A 17,088-nucleotide genomic window follows, 5' to 3' on the forward strand; every position below is an offset into this window, starting at 1 on the left:
TCGTTTTGCTTTAGTTGAAGATTTTACATCAGATTACATTTTTAGCCTACGGTTCTGTCTGCTTACCGTGTAATCATCATAGTTTTTAGCCAGTTGAACCAGTGGTAGGTGGCACAGCAGCATCTGTTAAGGTGTGATAATTCAGTGCTTGCTCTGGCTACAGAATCTACAAAAGCCAGAGGTGAAGAAAGCAGATGAGATTATCCAGCCAGCACAATATTGCTGTTTGTTATGTGTATTATGATAATGAGTCAGTACTTCAACCGCGACCAGGACCCAGCGGTGCATAGACGGAATAAAAGAGGACTTGATGTAACTAAACATGGCAAGCAAGGGATGAGAGAAGAGAAGGATAATTACTCCCATTTTACAGATGGGGAATGAAGGCCTGGGAAGATTAAGGGATAGATCATGTCGAGCTGTGGACTCCTCTGGCCTTGATACGGCAAATGGCTTGAGCATCTGCTGATCTTTAATTACAGGAGTAGCCCTGGTGCTTTAGGATGAAAGCAGGAGTTGAACCAAAGTTTCCCAAGTCCCTGTTCTTCTCTTTAAGGATAAACCCATCCTCTGACCCAAGCAACGGTTTTTATTCCGTGTTCTCTGCCATTCTGTACAGCTTCGGTAATGTGTTTGGAGGCAGCAATCAAATGTATTTTGTAAAAGCGATGCTTATTTCAAAAGGGAGAGAGCACTATTGTTAAAGCTGCATTTAGGTAGTTTTGTGTTCTTATTGCTCGTCTGCCTTTTAAGAAGTCTTTCCAGTTCTGCTTTTGTCGGTAATAAAACCAGTGCGGTAAACAGAGATGATAGCTGCTGGACTATTTAACACATTTGGGGATTTGGGAGTCAGAGGGAAGGGGGAAATCTATGAACTATCAAAATGTTGCTGGCTTTTTGTGGCCTGATCAATGTAGGATCTCTCAGCACATCGCAATGCAAAATGGTGCATAATATCGCGGTCCTAAATTGTCCCAAATTGTGCCCCAAATTGTGGCATTTTTAAGCCAGGCTGGCTTTCTTTAAATAATGGCTTTGCCACGTAAACTGTCTCATTGATTGGATTACATCTGTATGTCATAGCAAAAAAAATGAATTTGTGTCAGGCTGAATTACAGGTTTACATATATTATTTAAGCATTGCTCTTTACCTCTCCCCCTGTCAATCACCATCTACTTCCAGATTGCTTTGTTACAAAAATAGTTCTCGAAGTCCAAGGTTGTTTTCTTCTCAAGCAGCAGCTTTAAACCAAATGTTATTTTAGCAATGGCATTAGCAGTAATTAAAAATAAGGTGTTTATGAATGCACGTGTTACCATTTCACAACAAAGATGTCCAGTGCACACTGAGTGGTCCAAGAACCTAAAGCAACCTACTTTGGTGGTTTATAGGGAACAAATCCTTAACAGTCCCTATGTTTGCTAATCGGCTGTTTTTCTGCAAGAACACCGATGTTGTCCTTCAGTCTGATGAGCCTTTTGCTGTAGGATTAAGGAAAAATAAAATAAAAATAGCAGCACACAAATGCAACTGGAACTGGAAATAAAGGGTTGGAAATGCAGAGCTGGAAATCAAAGCTCCTGCCAGTGGCCCTCCACACCTTGGACCACTTATTGAGAGCTTCTTTCTCATTTCTGCGGTTTTATGAGGTCCCCAAATAGCCCGTTCTGAATGTACTATGAAGTACCGCTTGTCTGGTTCATCAGCGGAGCCATGCTGAGTGGGAATGAGCTGGAGTAAAAGTCAATACTTATAACTTTTTCATCAAACCTTTAAACGTTGCATTAAAAATGTATTGGTTTAGGTTCAGGCAGGGGAGGCTGCAGAGAGTGCAAAGCTTCAGTAAGTCTTCAGATAACAGTTTGCAGACCTTGCTCAAAGGGGAAACAATTCATTCGTATTTGCACAAAAATTATCAACCCCAGCTTTGTTCCTATAGGGATCTAGTACGTGAGCTCAGATGCAGGTGGATGGAGTGTGTGTGTGTGTGTATACGAGCATTAGGGATTCTTTCCCTTTATCTTAGGCTGAGTTTACAAGATTTCTCCCAAATGAATCTCCACAACCAAGGGACGTGGGAAGGCGTGTGATGTTCTTATTGTTTGATTCACCTTGCATAATAAGGTGAAAAGGAAAGAGAAGTTGCATTTTTATCCTGAAAAAAAAAATATATCTATATTCCTGAAACCTAAACCTTGCTCCCAAGACCGATATCTTTCATTTCATAGTAACAACTCTGAGTTTTGCCATTTTGTTCCTTTTGAAACTCGATTTCTCGGTGAGGGTCAACAAACTCCAGGCTGTTTCTCGCTTAGATCTATCACTTCGGGGAAAGTCACGTCTGGGTATTAGTGGAGGTTTGGCAGCTCCTGTGTAGGATGGAAATGCAGCCACGTCCTAAATCTTGCTTATGCCTTCACAAGAGATGAGAGGATGGAGGATGTGAGATGGCTGAACTTTCCATCAGTTGGGCTCTTGCTAACATTGGCCATGCAGGAATTTGTTGTGCCGGCTTCACTGAGGGAATCACTGCTCCAGCAGATGGGATTTACCTCTGACAAGGTGAGAATGAACAGCAAGGAAGAGGCTTTTGCCACCTGCTTCTTGGTCTGCGACCAGAAGATTCACCAGGAAGAGTTCAAGACAACATATTTCTGAGAGCAGCTCTCAAGGATAACATAAATAACCCTCTGTCAGACCAGCAAGTGAGGGAATATCTGTGTCTGTCATGACTAAAAACCCATCCTGCCACCCTATTTTTGTTAGAAGAGCAACGTGAAGTAGGAGTAAAAACAGTTTTGAAGCCTGAGGTGCTGCAGCAAGATGGGGCACAACTGGTGCTGCCAGCGAGGCCTAACTGGGCCTGCCAGGACACAAGGGGCAGATCGCTCCTTCTGACCCATGCTAACTACCTGCTGCTCTTTAGCATTTACAAATACTTCAATGTTAGGGATTCTTTCTGATCAGAAATGCTGGCAAAATTCACTTTTTTAACCTAAAAAGCCCACTATAGTTGGAGCAAGGTCAATGTGTGAACACACTGCCTGACCTCCAGTGCCGGCCTGCGCCTGTCGATTCAGCGGCGTGCGTTTGGGTTTGCTCAGCTAACACAAATTACAATCTTTTGCGGTGGATCGCGAAACAAGCGTAGTACTTCATCCTACAACGTATTTGCAGAGGGTGAAATTGCTTTGTATGGGCTTGTGTAAAAGCGCTGAGGACTTTTTGCGGGCAAAAAGACTTAAATGGACTGTCCACTTTCCTTGTTCAGTTTCACAAAAAAAAAAAAAAAAAAAAAAAAAAACAAATCTAGTAAATAACTGAGTTAAATTCAATTTTAGTTTGGTTTTATAACCAGAAAGAGCAGGTCAATATTTGTGAAACAGAGGAGAATAATCTTTTTGGAAGAATTTTTCCATCTTAAAAGAGTTTTATTGTGAAGCCGGATTATTTAGCGCTGAATCTAGTGAAAAGTTATAAGCTCGGACATTCCCGTCCCCTCCCTTCAATTTAATACCTCTGAATAATCCTGGGTAGCCCACTGCAGTTGTTAATTACCCCTGCATAAACTACTTAGATTATTTTGCCTGCCCAGTGCCAGACCTACAGTGCCACTGCTTCCATGTGCCACATCCCCATCCCCAAATGCAGAAGTGAGAGAAAAAGTTAATTTATTCTGTAACGCAAAACACCGTATTTTCTTAAATAATACTGCAGAAAGGTGCTTATAATATGTGGAAACCTGGTATTATCACTTCTGCTTTGAATGAGAGTATTAAGTATTGAATGAAGGGTGATTATAAATGAGGATCTTTGCTTCGTTAATAGGCACTCAGGTGATACAGAGTGATGTTTCGGACTAAGAAGGCATAAAGTGGTTGGGTTCATGGTCCTTTTCTGACCTGGTTTTGCAACCCAATGCTTGGACTAAATAGCTGTTGGAAGGACAAATGTTGATTCTCAAGTTTCTGGTCTGTTTTTGTTTGGTTGGTTGGTTTGTTTTGTTTCTGTTTTTTAATTTGCTTTAAGAAACAAAATGATAAAACAGGGCTGGAAAAGTATTACATTTTATACTCTGGCATTTCACTGGTGGCTACAATGGGACTTTTTACTGCTGATTGCATACACAGACTATTCTCTGTCATCCATGGTCCAGGTAATAAGTCTCATTGCTTAAAATGAGTAGACTCAGTTACAATCAGTCCTAAATTATTAAAAATGTTGTATTTTTCCTCCAGTGATGCTACAGTGTTTTGGTGTGTTTTTACCCTATGGCACACAAAAAAAAAAAAAGAGACGTATGAGAACTCTGTTATTTGAAAGCTGTAAAAATAGCCTGGGAGTGGAGTGAATTTTAGTTTTCAAGAAGAGCAGCTGCAGTGCAGGTGCATGTATGCAACAGGGGAAACTGTACATGAGTATGTGTGGGTTTTTTGGTAGTTTAGGATCGTTATCTTCACATGAAAGCAGTCTGACCCTCAGGTCAGTCCCCATCTTGCTGCACTGACGGACCAAGGGTACAACTGCCAGTGCAAAAAGGAGGCTTTTTCCTCCTTCCACCAAGGGGTTTTGTGCTCCTTCACTAAGTACGGCCCTGAGATGCTGGAAAATGAGATACTGAAATCTAGTTCCATCTGATCTTGGAAATTGCCAAAGTTAACAACTTTGAAAACCTAAAAATAAGAAAGGGCCATTTTGCAAACCCCATAATTGACATTCTGTCAGGGCTTGCATTTTATTTCATTTCTGTGAATTCAATATATGGATTTTTATCCAAACCATTTACCAAGCGCTGGTGACTCTCTCCCTTTGGTTGATCGAAGATGAGCGTGTGGGAAAGGGGGGAGAAGAAGGGCAATATTTTTATTTATTCACTTTTGTGTTTTGTGAACTGAACTGTGGCCCCGGGATGACTCCCATCAGCTGCTCAGACAGCACTTGAAACCGTTCCCCAACTCCCCATCCATCCTTACAGGTCACTTAAAGGTTTCCAAAGAAAGAAGAGACTGAAATGACTTTCATCTTCTGTGGTCATTACTGTGTTACTTGTGAGGAGGGCATTTTATAGATTGGATCTTCCAGAAGGATTAAACAAGAAGTGGCACATTCAAAATGAGATCTTTGGATGGACTGTACTCGATAATAATTTACTGGCCTTTCTGCCTGTGTGTAATTGATACTCTCCATGCACAGTTCTGGCTTTGTCTTCTGGCTTTATCCAAAGGTACGGGTATCTTAAGTTAATTTTGACTACAGAGAGAGGAAAGATGAGAAACAAAGTTAAGGGAAGGGTGATTTATTTTTCCTCTCTCTTTTTCGGTCATACCCCAAAGCTGATTAACAGCATCCTGACTCAGGACAAGAGCATGAAAATCTTCTCAAAGCACACTGGGAATTCTTTTTAACTGTCTTGAAGTCATTCCTAAGTGGTAGGAACCTCACCAATGTCTCATTTATTTAACATCACTGGGATCATTCCTTGGCTTGCATCAGCCTTTGGGGTCTGCATAGTACCTGGATCCATCCACCAGCATCCTGCTTGGCAGCAACGTGCAGTTTCTGTCCTGTGGCAATGAAATCACCAAATCTTTGTTGTTTTTTGTCATTCTGTGACCACAGTCATGCAGACATACTTCTGTATTTCTCTATTTGTTAATGCTATGTTGTCTTTTATAGCCAGAAAAAGAGAGAGAGATGATGACTGCAAACAGGGGCTCAGCATATTTGGAAATGTCAGTGGTTTATTCATAATATTGTGTCTGCATTCAGATTGAATTGTAGGGAGCCATTGTTTTACTTACATCACTTTATAACTTAGAATTTGTGGTAATTGAAAGGCTTAGAAAATAATGCAAATACCACTTTTTTCTTTGACCTGCCATCAAGAGTGGGTTTTGAACAAAATATAGTCAAAGCTCAGCCTGGTTCAGAAGCCACAGTAGCTCTAGTGGTGGTCTGAGTAGAAAAGAGTTTAAATGCAAAGAATTCATGTCTAGTTTATTCTCTTTAGAAAAATCATTACCAACTCTTCCCTGGAATGAAACACTGATGAAGAGAGCAGTATCTGCTAACTCAGTAGTTCTTCTCCATTACTTACACTTATCATATCTGAAAAGAAAAAAAAAAAGAAAAAAAAAAAAAGGAAAGAAATCAATTCCAGCAATCCTTAGCCACGTAAAAACAGCACTTATCTATGTGAGCCTAATAGAATTTGCCTTGTCTGTTTGAAAGCGTATGAATCTTGGGGGGCAGAATATAATTTCTTTCTCGTGTTAGACTTGCAGATGCTGCTACGGGATAGAGAGTTTTATCCACCAAATGAGCGTGATAAAAATTGCTCACCGAATTGTTCCAATCGAAGCAGCTTTTCAAAAAGTATTTGATGGTATGGACAAAACCCAACTGGATGGCCATTTAGCAGCCAAAAATAAATAAGGTTTTGTTTTGTTTTAGTGGCTGGAGGAAGTGGAACAGGCCAAAGAACTAGCGTGGCTTTGTTAGATCCAGGGGAAAACTAAGCACCAAAACAAAGCAACAAAAATTCATTTGGCCACAACATATTTTGGATGGATCGGGGTTAATGTGGGAATCAGTAATGCCAGGAAGGCCAGCCAAGAGATTAAACGGGATGAAAATAAGAACAGGTTACAATGCATGTGATGTATTGCACGGAGAGGAGAACTGCTGAGTTCTGAGCTGTGGTTTTGCAAGATAACCAGTCGAGGTTCGTGTTTGTGTTTTAAGCTGGTTGCCTGGATTTAAGGACTATGCATAAGCCGTTATGGGGATTGTGAGCTCTCAGGGCAAACTTTGCTAGGTATGAAAGTGGGAGATGGCCAGTCTATCTGAACATCATCGGAGCTAGTAGGTCTGGGCTTTGGGTCATTCCTTGGCATTATGGAAATAAATACAGGCATGCGGGTAATGTAGGAAATAAAGCATCTTGTCCCCGTTTTTTCGACAAGGACACTTCTTCCAAGCACAGAGAACACGTCCGTGGCAGGCACAAATGTACACGAATTTGTGTACACACATTTCTTCCAGGCTTTCCCTTCCTTCCTTCCTTTCTTTCTTTTTTCTTCTTTCTTTCTAATCCCAAACGTTCAGCGGGATATTGGGGTGCCAAATTGCATTTTATTTTTCTCTGGCTGCTGTTCTTATCACAGCAGCACGAGGCTTTGCAAGTTCAGTCAATACTTGTGTATTCACGGGAGGTGATCGATAAAAAAATTAAAAAGGAGTCGTGGTAATTAGGCTAAAGCTGCCGCTTATGAGTTTTCAATAATTACTTTAGCTTCCTCCTTTTCTAACGTCTCAAGAAAATGGTGTCTGATTGAAGGAGGGGATCTTGCTTGACTGAGGACATGTCAAAATTCGACAGAGCCAAGCAGGAAGGCAAATTACCGCTTTTTGTTTTAGCACATGAAGGGGGCTTCACGTGGAGGCAGGGAAAGAATAGCCTTGATTTTCGCGTGGCTCCTGCTCACAGCTGTGGCGTTTTCTCTTACCTGGTTGGCATCGTTTGCCTGCCCTGCAACGTCAGCTCCCCTGGCAGGAACCCAGGGGCTCTCGCATCCCTTGGAAGAGCTCTGGGGAGAGGTGCCATCTGGAGGAACAGAGGAGGTTTGGAGGAATGTGCTTCTCGATGCTCTTGGCTTTGTCACAGCCATGTGTTTCTGAGCCCGCTTATTTCCTACGGCTGTATTTTGGATATATTTTTATAATGTATTTGGATTCATTGAACCCATAAGGAAGAAGATGGCTTGAAGACCATGCTATGTTCACATTAACCTCATTATTAAGGGAGAAGAAAATCCCTCAAGTCCTGCTATGGCTGCGTTTAGACCTGACAGCTTCTTAATGATAAATGTGACACAAACTAAACATACATGCCGTGTGCATGGAAGAGTGGGTTTGCACAAGAGAAAGTCCTTTCATGCAAATGAAAGACATCTCAGAGCATCACGCTGCTCTCCTGAGATAGATCTCTTTCATCTTTGGTGAAGCACAGGAGAGGTTTTGTATCCACACCGGCTTGCCTGTGCTGTAGGTAGCCAAATAATGAGCATCTTCACGTGGCGTGAGACCTGGGATCCTCGACGTCTGCTGGGTTTTTTCTCCATCCTCCTTCTGGAGACTACATTATCGTTTCTGGGCTTCGGCACGTGAAAGGCACTCAGTGGTCCTTCCCTGGTGAGATCGGTACACATCTGTAGTTGCGTGGAAGAATTAAATAAAAACACATTTCATTATCTTGCACCACCTCTGCTTCTACAAAAACCGACTTGTTACTTCAGGGGGTAGAAAAGGGTCTGTGTCCCTGAATCGCATTTTGCAAAGATGCTGAGCTGTACGAGCAGTGTTGTGCTGGAGAGGAGCAGACCAATACCCAAACTAATTCAAAAGGGGCCCAGAGCCCTTTTCATCCTTTCTCTCCATCATTTCAAAGCCATGGAAATGGAGCCCGTATCTTCCCTGTCTTATTCACGCATCCAGAGGGACTAGACTCAATCCCACACAATTTTGGTTTGGCCCTGAGCAGCAAACTCTTATCTACCAGAGCTCTTACCAGTCATTAAAAAAGGCAGAAAGGAGCAGGATTTATTTTTTTTTTATAATAGCTGAATTTATCACACATTCTCTCACTCCTGTTTCCAAAAGTTCTGCTTTTTGAGTGGGAAGTGTTGGAATTAATTTGAAAGTGTTAGTGAGGATTACTGGTAGACACAGCTGTAAAAGCACTAGGACCTGCAAAAGCCCCCAAAGAGCTGTCAGAGCTTGGCTCTTTGTAGAAAAATGGAAGATTTTGTGGTTTTTTTTCCCTTCAAATGTACAGAAGCTTTTTGTCATTTCTCAAGATTCGAGGCAGCTTTGTAAAACCTTGATTTTTTCTCCATGTTTTGGTGGTGTGTGCTTGCTGTGCTGCCATATGGTGATGACCCAGGCTTCCCTGCTTGCTGTCAGTCTCGTTACAATGCCGAGGGGTGGGAAAAGAGGTGAAAACACGAACAGCACTGGCTGTGCAGCCGGGGAGCATCCCTTTCACCCCCCTCGTGCACTAGCCAAGGCACAGACCATTAACAGACTGAATGCCTCAAAGGTGGGCTGCAAGATTTTTGGGTCGCTCACTGTGATTTCTGAGCTTCTCGCATAACTGCAGCCTTCAATTTTCTCCTGTTGATTTATTTGGGGACCTGGAAACGTTAATCAATCAAGCCGTAGTGTATGTAAATGCTTTCTAACAAAAGAAAACAGATGATCCCTTCTCCCAACCTCACAGCTTGTTATATATTGGGTAAGACAAATTTTGACAAATAGCCCAGACGAGCTGCAAGAAGAAATATTGGCTCAATATTTTTTAGTATTGCGGCCACCGATCCCCAAATTGTTGAAGTTTCTCCCAGCTCTCTTTGAGATCGTCTTCATTTGCTGTTGGCCATGATGCATGAGAATAAATGTCATTCTCCGGGGTAAAATTCCCTTGCAGCCCAGTGCTACAAGACCAGCTGGCACGGAACCAGGTCAGAACTGCAAAAAAAGGCAATATCAAATTTTGTCCTAAGAAAGGAAAGTTTCCCTGAGCTGCCTGTGCTGAGAGATTGGGTTTCAGGCAGGAGAGCTGAACGGGCAGGAGACTTGCGATGTGGAAACTGCTGGGAAAAATGTTTTCCCTAGGGATTTAGTGACTGCCTGGAGGGAAGGCACCAAAGCCACCTGGATGAATCCCGAAAAGGGTTTAACAGGGATGAAGGGATGCTGTGTGGTGTTAGGAAAATGCTTGATGAGAAAAGAAAGATACCAAAACAACATGGGAGAACTTTGCCAGAAATGAAGCCAAGCTAAATGTAGACAAAAAAGTTCACCCCAAACCTATAATACCAGGACTAAAGCTGAAACAGGTCCCCAAATAATATCTAGCTTAAATAAAGAATTGCCTTGTATGTTCAGTAGCAGGGACCAGATTTAGCAGCCCTGGGGAATCCCTTGTAGTCCTGCTAGGATTTAGCAACGGTCTGAAGGCAATGTGCTTGGTTATTGTCTGCCTTCTCCAGCAGTCACGCAGGTAACCTTGGTGAACTTAATCAATGGAGAGATATTGGACACGTAATATTATGTCATTGATAACAAAGGGCATTGTCAGGATCGAACCACTCCTAATTTCAAGATGAATTGTGTTTGTTTTGAATTTGGCTTTGCTTTACTTCCCTCGATGTGGTCAATGCGCAGAGGAGGGAGCAGAAGGATGGAAGCTGTGCGAGCTGGCAGAGTCTGATTCAACCCGGGCAAAGCAGGACTGGGGCTCGTTGTGCTTTTAAGTGAGATGGAGCCACTGTGAAGGTAATCTCTTCACCTGCATTCAGCTCTGGGAAAGGATGACAATTCTCACAGTAGCTTTCACACTGACCATGAAACCTGGTTCTCTGCAGTGTCGCAGCTGTGCGTAATCACATTACCCAGGAGTGGGTGAACCACGGGGAAAATAAAAGCTGTTGGGTAATGGAGATTAGTTACAGCTGTCTTTTGAAAAGGTAAGCTTTAAGTCAGCTTCTGGGGGAAAATACGATGGCCTGAGTACACAGGAGGCTGGGTTAGGTGGTTGTGGTGGTCGCTCAGGGCCTCAGTCTGAATTTATGTAAAAGGATGCGCATTGATTGAAAAAAAGTTTCAATTCTGTCCCTGGAGATGGCTGTAGCAGGGCAGGACTAAGCCTGGATTCCTCGCCGCAGGAGGATGTTTGGGACCTGAAAATGGTGAAGATTCACAAGCACCAAGAGCCGATGAGCTGCCTGTCCGCTACTTGTTTTGGAAGCAAGCTTACTTCCAGGACCTGAAGTGCTCAAGCTGATTAATACTCCTAATTAGGCAATGATCTGCTTTCTGATACTCACAAGTTAGTTTTACACGGTGCCTGCAAGTGTTGCCCTGCCTGGAGTTGCTGCTTCTAGAGGCACAGGAGTGCTACAGATTTATTTATTTATATGTTTTTGAGAACAGGCATGCTAAATGTTTAAAAAACAATGAAATGACCCAAGTTCCTAAGAGAAGAATCAGAGTTCATGTTGCAGATGCCACTTAATCTGTCTAGGGAATACCCTATTTTATTTTGTTTTTCTAGTCCTAGTAAATATATGTCCCCACAGACCAGCAGATGGGATGCAGGATCTACAGAAGACCTGGGTCAGTCCACAGTGGGATCTGAGCCAGGACAGAGACACTTGGGGGCATCTCCATAGCATTTCTTGCCCAGGCAATGAGTTGTCCTGGCAGCTGGGCTGAGCTTGGATGTAAACACCTAAATTAAGGTGTCTGAGTCAGCAGTTAAGTCTTGCTTCTGGTGGCAAGTTGGAGTTCCTGGGTTAAATCCTCAATTACAGAAGTACAGGAGGAGAAAATGAAATGAGATCACTCTTAGGTATCATTTAAGATCTTGAAGGCAGAACACAGTAATTCCTTTTACTTTTCTGACTGAGGCTATGCCCGCATTAGCAAGGAATTAATCTCGATTTGGATAGATCAGTAGATTAAAGCGCTAAGGCCCCTGCTGCCGTACTGCGTGTGGTTCGAGAGCTTCTTGCTGGCCTGTTTAATCTGGTTTCGTGTATTCATGCCGATCTTCCCTACCACGAGTGCTTTGCAGACGTGTGAAGGACCAAGCAACGATTCAGTCCTTGACAACGCGTCCGTCCGGTGCAAATCTTACAGGTTAGTCCCCAAAAGAAGTGTTTGTGCACACCCAAATAACTCAGCGAGCGGGACCCACGCAGGGCTGGGGGATGAGACGGGACTCGCTTCAAAACCACGTAATGCTAATGTAGATGCTTTATCTTGATTACCACCTTCCAACACTCCCCTCCCTTTGGAGTGGCTATCTGATGCAAATCAGGTTTCAAAGCCCACCTCGAGATCCTGCAGCTTCCCTTTTCATGTAGTGGACATGCTGAACTGCAGCTTTGTTGTGCTCTCTGCATCAGCAAGGACACAGATGAAGCCCTTTTAAGCTCATCTCCAGCGATTCCCCTTTGATGTGGAAAGAGGTTTTTTTGCCATTGTTGTTCCCTTGTCATGTTTCCCTTTCCAGCTCAGGAAACCGACTGAACTGCAGCTCTAAGTTTGCGTTAGGACATCTTGCAAATCGCACACAAAGAAGGCTTTTAGAGTCGCACCTGACAATAACGAGATGTGGGATGTAGGAATGCATCTGCCGAGAGTGATCTTCCCCTCTCTGCACACACACGTTGTCACATTTAGCCAGGGAGAAATACCTTTTCTCCGTGGAGGCGAAGGAGGAGTGATGCTATCAGAAACGCTAAGGGAGATCCTTAGCATCGGCTTTTTAAGTCAGGGAGAATGCTGTGATTAAATGCCAGCCCAATCCATTGTATAATCCGTCCTATGGTAAATGCCCTAATACATTTTATAGATTGCTTTCCTGCTGAAGGTTCTGTAAGTGCTTTGGAAATAAATGTGCAAAACCAGACGACGTCTGAAAAGTTGGAGGTAATGTAGGCTAGAATATCCTTTCTTGCAGGTGGCTTTGTCTCCCTGCTCAAACCAGCATCCAAACTGCCTAGGGCAGGTGTTGGAGACTTGTACTGCCTTGAAATAGCAGGGGAATCACACCCAGCACACAGTGCACTTAGATTCTGGGCAGGTTGCTGCTCGTCTGCAAAAGTGCCACCGAATCCACAGTGCCTCGGGTTTTGTTCTGGGGCTGTCGAAGTCTGTTGGTAAATCAGAATAATGTAAGGCACCAGATTTATGGGGGATGGGGTTTGCTCTGCTCTGAGATGCTGCTGATGCTTCAGCTGGAGTAGCTGAAGGGCAGTAGCAGGACCAACACAGATAGGAAGGAGAGCAGAACCAGGCTTCAGATGACCAAATGACTTCACAGTCAGCTGCAAAATCTTCTCTTGGTGCTCACAGGTGCTGCACTTCTCCAACCACTTGCTTTTCAAAGGGCTTGTGTGTGTTTGAAGCTCTTAAAAATGTGCTGAACCTGGTTCTGCTGTGCTGTGAGGCTTTGTTTATGTTCATTTGTTTGCATTTTTCCCCACACGTGAATGTCTTCTTGCAACTTCGCCACGTGGTGTGCTCCCCCCATCAATTGTTTGACGGGGCTTGACTTCATCTGCAAATAAAACCATCAAAATGTTTTGAAGGCCAGTTCAGTTTCCTGCTCACAGAGACCCCTTTAATTGCTCCCGTGAAGTATTTTCTTGCTTTCCTCCATCCCAGCAGAGTGGCGTTTATTAGCATTTGTATGGTTGTTATTTGTAATTTTCGTTGCTGTTCCTGATGCCTGCGCGTTATAATTAAATCATTTCGGATTGTAGTTACAGTGTGCAACAGCTGCACCGAAACACAGCTGAAGACTTGTGCTGGAGATACACAGCTCCAATTAGCGAAGTCTCTGGGACACGGTGAGGGTGAAGGACCCAAGCAAACAAAAGGCTACAAAAAAGCTGCAGCCTTCCTGCCTCCTACCTGCCCGGCTGCTGTTTGCAGCCCTCGTTATTTGCATTTTGAGATATCCATCCTGCTCTTTGGCATTGCCTGCTCAAAAGCTGATTTCTGTGCTCGATTCCATCTCTTCTGTGAACTCCTCGAATGCAGAAGTGGTGGGTGCCTGGTGCAGGGCAGCTCCTGAGCCCTTGGTCAGAGCATGCTGCAGGCCGTCCTCTTGCTCCCACTGTAAAGGGACATTGGGAAGAGACTGTAGGGAATTGAGGTTGTTTAATCTGGAGAAGAAGAGGCTGAGGGGAGACCTCTTGGCTCTCTGCAACCACCTAAAAGGCTGCAGCAAGGAGGCTGACGGTCTCTTTTCTCAGGTGACACGCGATAGGAAGCAACAAAACGACTTCAAGTTGTGTCAGGGGAGGTTTAGGTTAGACAGTAGGAAGAATTTTTCATAAACAAGGTGTTCAAGCACTGGAACTGAGTGCAATCAATGCATTGGGTGCTCAAGCGTTGGCTGCCCAGGCAGTGCTGGAGTCCATGGGGGAATTTCAGAGATGTGTGGACGTGGCACCAAGGGACGTGGTTCAGTGATGGGACTCAGCAGGTTGGGTTGATGGTTGGAACTGATGGTCTTGAAGCTCTTTTGCAACCTAGAGGATTCTGTACTGGAAGCCCACGGGGTGGTTTGCTGCTTTCTAGAAAGGGCATAAGAAGGACCGGCCTTCTGGCACTACGGGAACCCTCACTGCTCCTTAATGGGCTTCACAGTCATGGGTAATGCTTCGGTGTGGTGTGGTGCTGCTCTCCATCATGCCTTGCAAAAGAATTGGTTGGTAATTAACTTAAAATAAAGGATACTGCAGATGGGCTCTGTCCCACCTGGGTCACTGAAAATACATATTAGGGTAATTGCGCACATTAGCTTAGGTTTTGAGGTGGCACCATGCTTGTTAAGCAAAAATTCCTTCAGATTTCCTCTGTCCTTACAATATTTCAGTCCCAAAGATATTCCACTCTTGGTTCCCTAGGCTGTTAGAAGTGAACCACCGCAAAAGTGAAGGTATTTATGTCCTAGCCATCACGCCACTATTGCATTTTCGTGATAATGTTTCTCTCCACGCTCCCGTTAAAAGCTGTTGTGCAGGCTGAACAATAAGCTGCGTTGCTGAGTGTTTATAACGCATTTAGCTTCTCACTAATCTGTTCTGTGAAAGCTTTCACACGGATGTAGCAGGGTTTCATCTGATTGCATCACTCCAAAGCGGTGCTTTATCCAGACAGAAAGCCATTTATCCCACTCCGTGATCATCTGTTTATGTGCAATAGGTAAAATAAAAGGCTAAATACATTCCCATAAATCCTTTGTGCGTTTTCTTAAACGTACCAGTGTTAAATTGCCTGTCAGAGATTTCTCCCTGTGTACACGAGAGGCTAAGCAAGTGTTAACGTCCTGGTTTAGTTCAGGACTTTCTTCCAATATATCCTGCTTCTGCAGGAAAGGCGCTGGATCCTGGCTGCAGAATTGGATTGTTTCCGAGGAAGGATTTGATTCGGCCCTAAGTTATTGAACGTAATAACATTTTATTGCTCTGCTTAAGCAGCTCAAGATTTCTTGCCGTGGTTTTGAAGGAAGGGAAGGCGAGAAGAACTCAGTGCTATAAAAGCTGCGGCGGAGGGCTCACCAGGTGGGAACCACGGAGGAGGAGAGGGATGTGGTGTGTGACGATCACAAGGTGACACTGAGCTGCCAGGGGGTGTAGTTGTGAAAGAGGCAAATGCAATTCAGGAAACATTTTCATTAAGAAATTAATGAAGTATTAATGAAAAGCGTTAATACCGTTGCACTGGGCATAGTTGAAACCTTCCCTGTGATAACCGGGACCAATTCTGATTACCCATCTTCAAAAAAGGTGCGACAATTTGCTTCCTCCTCAGGGTCTAATCCTCCCTCTCCATTTTGTTTTCTCCCCTTACACAAAAGGCTTTTTTGAACCAGCCGCAATCTCTAGCTGTCCTCAACTGGAAGAGGACAAATCAAGGCCAAGAACTGGAGAGCCCCCACTCTGCACTCGGGTCGTCATTACTGGATGTAGCACCCAAAATGTGCAGAACACTCTCCAAAATTAATGTTATATGTGTGAATCTTTCGACACAGTCCTCAAAATTGCCCAGCTGAACCTGTGCCCAAGCCAAACTCTTAATTTGATATCGACTCAGTACATGTTTCTGAATAGATCTTGTTTGGTGTAATGTCCTTAAATTCTGTATAGCGTTTTAAGCTCTACAGAATAGGATTAAAGTCAGAAAAGAAAACATCTTCCAAAGATTATATTGCCATGAGATTGCACAGTTTGAATCTTGGCCTATACTTGGAAATGTTAATGCTAAGTAGCCCACTTGGACTTTCTAATACCATGCCTGATGGAGCTGAAAAAGGATAAAGGAGTCTTATATTTCTGCTCTTGTTCTAGTTTAATCTGAGAAGTTCCTTTCTAAGGCAGCACTGAATGAATGGCTGCACCGGCATTTATATACAAGCCAATTTCTGCTATTAAGAAAGTCTGCATACCTTGTACAAAATCCAATCTTTATCTTTTTTAATACCTCATTTCTTTAGGAGACTTGTTTCCAAGATTGTCTCTTTCTTTTTTTTTTTTTTTTTCCCCAGACCAAGTTCCTTTAAAATTTCCTTCATCAGAAACTCCCTGTCACAGCTCATGGGTTTTGTTTGTTTATTTTTGAAATCTGCATCACTATCAGATACTTTGCAATGAAACAAACAGGGTTAAAAGAGAGCAGCTACATGAGTATGTAGGTGGTGAGATATCCGTATTTGTGAATGGGTCTGGTTGCAAAGATACGAGAATATGACAAGGAAAAGATGGTCTCGTTATGAGATGGGACTTTGGAGACCTAGATATTTTATTTATTTTTTTTTTCATTGGGAATAGTTGGTTTTGACTACTGTAAATTTCTTTGAGCAGTAAATAATTTTATTTCTCTTTACTCCTAGTTGTATGAGCATGGGCTACATAACATTAGGGGTAAGAACTTGAAGCCTACTGGCACTTCTGCTTGTCTCCATTGATACGCACGTGGCAGCTGTCCTCTTTGCAGCAGAGAAGCAAAGTAGATGATTTTGTACATGAATACCTCAATTTGCCTCACGGTAACTTGTCTGGATTTGAGCACCCTAAGACCAAAGCCTCTTGGACCAATATAATTCCCTGGTGTTGAAGTGTGTTAAGACCCAGCCTTATTGGGATTCTGTAGATGCAACATGGAACACAACTAAAACAGCAATTTCCAGAGTCTTTGCCTTTCAGATAAGTGTGCCTATCTCTTGCTTCAGTTCTCCAGTGTGTTGTTACTCAGCGTGCTTATGTTCATGTACAGTAGCCCTTAATGTCAGCAGGTTTTTACATTTCATTAAATTGCCTACAGATTCTCCAATTCTGTTAATCACAAAAGAAGATGCTGACATGATACCTGTGGCAATCAAAACATGAGAAACAAGTTAAAGTAAGTAGCAGGCAGCTTTCTTGCTGCGGATGTCAATATCTTTGACAAGCAAGTGCTTGGGTTGTGACACATGGTAATAGAAAACATCCTGTTGTGGTAAAACAGCA

The 17,088-nt window shown here is 43.2% G+C and overlaps 1 protein-coding gene and 1 long non-coding RNA gene across 3 annotated transcripts in view; both read left to right on the top strand.

Moving 5' to 3' along the window:
• The window catches only part of EXOC4 (exocyst complex component 4), a 375,336-nt gene that overhangs the window by 220,535 nt on the left and 137,713 nt on the right, over positions 1 to 17,088 (top strand). The gene's annotated exons all lie outside the window — the stretch shown is intronic.
• On the top strand, positions 10,236 to 12,554 carry LOC311431697. Its single transcript, XR_014689582.1, has 2 exons — positions 10,236 to 10,339; positions 10,429 to 12,554. It is a non-coding gene; the product is annotated as an uncharacterized lncRNA (long non-coding RNA).

This window comes from Aythya ferina, assembly GCF_964211825.1.
Source record: "Aythya ferina genome assembly, chromosome: 1".
NCBI classification, from domain to species: domain Eukaryota; kingdom Metazoa; phylum Chordata; class Aves; order Anseriformes; family Anatidae; genus Aythya; species Aythya ferina.